This window comes from Geotrypetes seraphini, chromosome 7 (genome assembly GCF_902459505.1).
Source record: "Geotrypetes seraphini chromosome 7, aGeoSer1.1, whole genome shotgun sequence".
NCBI classification, from domain to species: domain Eukaryota; kingdom Metazoa; phylum Chordata; class Amphibia; order Gymnophiona; family Dermophiidae; genus Geotrypetes; species Geotrypetes seraphini.
The window spans coordinates 134,910,875-134,916,874 of record NC_047090.1 but is presented as its reverse complement, the minus strand read 5'-3'; the positions used below and the strand labels follow the sequence as shown (position 1 = coordinate 134,916,874).

General features: G+C 45.5%; 1 protein-coding gene across 5 annotated transcripts in view; it reads left to right on the top strand.

Moving 5' to 3' along the window:
• The first annotated feature begins 2,551 nt into the window (after positions 1 to 2,551).
• The window catches only part of NIN (ninein), a 263,739-nt gene continuing 260,290 nt past the window's right edge, over positions 2,552 to 6,000 (top strand). For 4 of the 5 annotated variants that reach the window (XM_033951534.1, XM_033951532.1, XM_033951530.1 and 1 more), the window contains exon 1: positions 2,552 to 2,706. The gene's annotated coding sequence lies outside the window, so the exon portion shown is untranslated. Of the gene's footprint in view, positions 2,707 to 3,746; positions 3,873 to 6,000 lie in introns of those variants that run through there. The other variant, XM_033951531.1, reaches the window with a different exon arrangement.

Here is a 6,000-nt window from a genome sequence, read left to right as displayed (position 1 = left end):
ATTGGGAAAAGAAAGGGAGAGATGGTGGACTCTGGGGTGGTGGGGAAGGAGGGAGAGATGCCGGATGAAAGGGTAGTTAAGAAAAGGTGGATCTGTGGAGGGAGATGAAAAAAAGGAAATATACCAGACTTCCTGGGGAGGGAAGGGAAATGGAAAGGGAGGACAGAGTTGTCAGATGGATGGTTAGCACGCAGAAAGAAGAAAGAAGGAGACCCTGGCAAGCAAGTTATCAGAAGAAAACCAGAGCCTTGGACCAACAAGATTTGAAAAATAACCAGACAACAAAAGGTAGAAAAATTAATTTTATTTTCTGTTTTGTGATTATAATATGTCAGATTTGAAATGTGTATCCTGACAGAGCTGGTGTTGGACTGCAAACGTGAGCTAGGGTTTAACAGAGAGAGGAAAAGTCCTTTTTGTTTCTTTATTTTATTTACACCACAGCGCCAGTGTGGTTAGGAGAAGCCAAAGGGGGTGAAAAAGCTATAAAACCCACCAGGAGTTTTGAAAAAAATCACCCAACTGGGCAGGAAAATCGAATTGAAAAACCAATTCAATAGGCTGAATCGAATCGAAATTTTTTTTCCTGAATCTGGCAGCATTAGTTTGCGCTACTGTCTTAGAATTTAGGACCTGGGATTGGGGATAGATGGCATCCTCAGTACTTTATAATGCAAGTGAAACGAGGATTTGGTCAGACTTTTGAAGGGTCTGCAGAAAAAAAATATTGTATAGGCCGGGGACATGAAACAGCAGCAAATGGGAACTTTTCTTCCTTCTATTTTTGTGAATGGAAAGGCTGAGGATGTCAGAGAGTTCAGTTAAAATATGTGCTTTATAAGAAAATATAATAATGTGTTTTATAAAGTTAATAGCATAGCTGGCCTACCCAGTGAGGTGTTTCTAGTGGTGGTGGTGGCAGCGTGTCAATGTGTTGAGAGGAAGAGGTGGTCTGGGAAATTCTGCTGAGCAAACTCCGGGCCCATTTCCACCCCCTAGTTAGTCCACTCCACTCAACTGGTTCACACACTGAGTGGGTCTTTGAGTGTTGTGTTGGGATCTCTTCCAGTGGTTTATCAGTATCTCCTTCTGGTCCAAGGAAGGAAACTTTGTTATCCTTAGCATTGACCTACAGAATATGTTTGTAACAGCGCTGCTTGTGTGGCATTAGGCTATGTAGTGATCGAAAGAAAAAAACAGACCTTTGCACATTTTTGCACTATATGGTGGGTGTATGAGGAGATTCATATTTCCTGCACAGCTAAGTATTTGACATCTAGCAAGGTCTCTGTTTGAAAGGAAAGATCTAAACTTAAAAATGAAGTGGCCAGAAGTTATGGTAAAAGCAGATAGTGTAGCTGGTTTTAAGAAAGATTTGGACAAATTCCTGGAGGAAAAGTCCATAATCTGTTATTAAGACATGGGGGAAGTGTCTGCTTGCCCTGGATCGGTAGCATGGAATGTTGCTACTCTTTGGGTTTTGACCAGGTATTAGTGTCCTGGATTGGCTACCATGAGAATGGGCTACTGGGCATGATGGACCATTGGTCTGACCCAGTTAGGCTATTCTTATGTTATGTTCTCATCTGTAGGGGCCTTTGTTTTCACTTCTTATTTTAATGTATTTTTTTTCTGGGAACTTATCAGTGTTTTTTATAATGGGAACAAAAATGGAAGAGAATTAATGTGTGTGGAATGGGGGGGGGTAACTAATTTCTTCAGCTAAATAATTCAATCCACTTCAAACAGACATAGGAGAACTCACGCACCATTCACACACCCTCCAACCAAAAACGTCAAAAGAAAAAAAACTGTTCGACAACCTCCTAGCCATTCGAGCTGCAACACTCGACCCCCAACCCTACAACCAATTGACATCGATCACATACTGCAAAACCTTCAAAAAGAAATAAAAACCCTTCTATTCAAAAAACACATAAAACCGAACTAACACAATCAGAACTGTCCCAAGCATCACCTGCAACTAATTTATGTTATGTTATGTTATGTTTGGAATATAAGAAAATTTTCACTGCCTGTTTCTATTCTGACCATTTATTCCGTTTCATGGTCATTACAAAAAATATTTTTTTACATGGGGGGGGGTGTCAAAAAATGATGGGCCCCGGGTGCCACATACCCTAGGTACGCCACTGATTACAGGATAACGGGAGAATGATAGTCACTGCTCTGGACTAGATTCAGCGCTGCAATATCCTGACAAAGGCGCTTTGCCCAATATACCATATATATCGTAAACGCTGTGCCCTGGATTTTAAAGACGCTGCCCTTGGCCTTGAATGCTGATATGAAAAGCTACGGATAAGTTATCCAGATAATCTTTCTGCAGAAAAGCTGTACAATCACCCCCATAGGGACGCCTAGCCTGCTCTGTAGCTTCTTCTTGTTCCTTTCCAGACCAGCCTGGAGAGGAGGGAAACCCTCTAACCGCAGGTCCACCGTCCGTTCTTTTAACAGGGGCTGCAATCGCCTCTCTTCACCTGTAGAGGGCGCGGAGCTGCGCGTCACTGTCGGGCCACACCCCCCACTTCTCCCCCCCGCCCCCACAACCTTCAAACCTCCCGGCGGCGCCGCTGCGCGGCTCGTGCCTGACGCTCTGCCCGAACCTGGGGCTTCTTCCCTGCCTGCGGTCGCCGGCGAGGCGGCGCGCGAGCTGCGCCTGGGTCCTTTGAGCTGCAGCGCGGAGTAAGTACGCCTCGTTTCCCACGGGCGGGCGCTAACGGTTTCTCGCGCAGGATTTCCGGGGGCTTTGCGAAAGGGACTCGCCCCCCCCCCCTCCCTTTAGATCTGGAGGCTAGGGGAGCCGTTCCCGTCCCGCGGGGGGCTTTTCCCTCCCCCTGCCCGCTCGTGGAGCCGGGAAAGCAGCTGGCCGTGGACTCGCTCCTCCGTCGCCGGGGCTCCTTGCTTTTTCGCTCGCACCGAGTGCATCTCCGGTCCCTTTCCCCCCCTCCCCCCCTCTGCAACGGGCTTACTTCCTAGCCAGAGGAGTCGCGTTTTGGACGAGGCGTGAGATGGCTCTGAAGGCGAAGGAGCTGGAAATCGGGGGCAGGGAGGGGAGGGGGGGGGGACACAAAGCAAGAACCTGCCTCCTCGGACGCTGATCCAGCGCCTGGCCCTGAACTCATGTCTGTCAGAGGCCGGAGGCTTTAGGTACGAGGCAGCCTGCAATGATTTATAAGGCAATTTAGGATTTCCACTAAAAACACACACACGCGCAATCCAGCAATTGTAACGAGAACTGTTGCCAAAAGGGTAACACGAACATCTTCCTCCCCCAGGAAAGATGAACATTGTTTTCAGTTTCATGTCGTAAAAGCTCCGCCACCTTGTTTTAGTGCTTATTATAGAAAAGATCGCCCTTTAAACAAAGGGAGCCTGGTTTAAAAAAAAAAAAAAAGAAATTGATCCGCGATGAGGTTTGCCCAGCGCTTTGATTAAAGCAGCAGCCGGAAATATTGTCGGAGCAAAAATGCAGAAAAGCTGAACAGCGAGCTTTAATTGTCCTGATGATGGCTTATTTTGGGAAGCGACGGAGGCAGTGCACAAAATATGTAATTACAAAATTAGTGCTGATTTCATTTTTCTTAGGGGGAAGCTTTCTTTCTTTTTTTTTTTGGGGGGGGGGGCGCATTGTTTGGGGGGAAATAACCCATTAGGATGCAAATAGAGAAGCGTCTCGACTATTTAACCCGCTGCTATTCATCCAAGTGATTAGCATACATTGGCAGCTGTTTGTGCGCGCGCCGTGTGAGTCCGCGCTTGGCTGCTCCATAGGGTCCGCCTTTGTTTTACAGTGTTTCGGGGCATTAAACTGAAGCGAGGACGGTTGACGTTTGCTGTTTCGTTACAAGGTAACTTTTGCCGCTTATTTGAGAATCGTAATGGAGGTTGTTTTTTTTTTTTCCCCCCCCTGTAGCTGCTTATTTTCTGTGGCAAGTTCTTGGGTGTTTTTTTTGTTTTGTTTGTGTTGTTATGAGCCTTGTGTGGCGTTGCTTGAGGTGATTTGGCTCTGCTGTTCAGGGACAGGGGTACGAGCGCATAATTTTTATTTATTTATTCATTCATTCAATTTTCTATACCGTTCTCCTACGGGAGCTCAGAACGGTTTACATTAATTTATTCAGGTACTGGAGCGTTTTTCCCTTTCTGTCCTGGCAGGCTCACGATCTGTCTAATGTACCTGGGGCAATGGGGGGATTAAGTGACTTGCCCAGGATCACAAGGAACAGCGTGGGTTTGAACCCACAACCCCAGGGTGCTGAGGCTGTAGCTTTAACCACTGCGCCACACACTCCCCACACGCCACACACTTGCTTCACCCGATGATGTAGGGATGAAATCTAATTTACATTGTGTCTCTGTGATCCACAGAAAGATATTAGGATGTGGTTGATGGGAGAGAATAAACTTTAAAGCTGGCAAAAGCCATGCGATGGGCTCCCCCACCCCCAGGTTGGGGTTATGAACTGCTTGCAGATTATATGGTGCCAGTCACTTGTACAATGGAGGGGTGTTTTTTTGGCAGGACAGCTGCAAGGGAGGCTGACAACTGGGGATAGCCTTGCCAGATTAGGATTCTGACAGACCTGCTTGGAAAACTCTGCCAAACTTATTCAGGTACTCTGTTATAGGAGGAGGGGTCAGTTGTGTGGAGCAACCTACTTCACTGTGTCCAGGTCAGTTTTGTATTATGTGTGGCACCCTTAGACATTTTTGAAATGTTGGTGCCTATGTCTTCAGTTATCCTTCATTTTATACAGGGCACAGACCTACTACGCCTGCTGCTTAGATATTCAGATTTTATTACTAATAAAATGCAGGACTCTTTTTTTAAATATAAAGAATTCACTATAAAATTAGTCTCTCCTAGCTCGTTATTTGTGACCTTGGAAAATCTACACTCCTGTACCCCCCTAAGAAATTACTCATCAGGACAGCCATGCTGCAGGTAGGTGGAGACTGCCAGGTGTCCTGGAAATAATTGTGTCCTTACAGAGGGCAACTCTTAGAGATGGAGCAGCTGATTTTGTGTTCTTGGATTAATGATGCTGTTCTGTTGATTGCACAGCTAAGAGAGAGCGTCCGTATTCATTCCTGTCAAGTGCATGATCTCTGCTTCTCCCCGCATCAACTGATTAGCAAATTAAAGTCTTTCACTATATGCCACTGATGGGCGAGGAGGTCTGGCAACAGAATCCCGGAATTAGTGAAAAATATAGTAGTTATTTAGAGAGAGCTGCTGTTTCAAGGGTTACCTGTTTCTCTTGAGGAGACTCTGCTACCCTGGACACTTTAATTGCTTTCTCGGCATGAAAGTGTTCTTGTTGCAATTAGACACAGCAGACATCAATCAACACTGCCTCTTTGCTTTCTCGGGTTCTCCTCCTTGCTTTCTCCCTGCTCATGTAGTGAAATGGGAAGGTAGATTTCTTACATGTAATATTTTAAGAAGCTTAAGCAAATTATACAGGCTTTGACGCTGTTATTGAGAAATACAAGGTTTCAAAAATCCTCACCTGAGGTGGTAGGTGTGTCTTCTGGAAATGTTTGGTCCTAACTGGATACTGTAACTCTGTTGAGGAGATTTAAAACAGCCTCTTTCATTATGGTAACTTTTCATTGTTCTGCAAGGTGAATGTTTGAGAGTATTTGGTGCATGGATAACATCTCAGCACAAGCCCTTTTGTATTATTTGAACTTAAGCCTTTCACTAATTCAAGGCAAGTTACATTTTATCTGGAGGGAGGGGGGAGAAGAGCTTTTAATCTAAATTTTTACCTGAGAGGCAAGGGAGAGTTAAGTGACTTGCTCCAGATCAGGGGGAGCACTAGTGGGATTTAAATCTTGGCTTTTAGGGCTGTTCCTCCAACAGTATATGCTCCAGGCTTCTGGTTTCTGACTGTTGGTTGTGCCTTGTTGCTGAAGCTGTAGTGATTTACAGGAGTGGAAGACAACTGAGCAAAGGCTGTTTGTTATAGA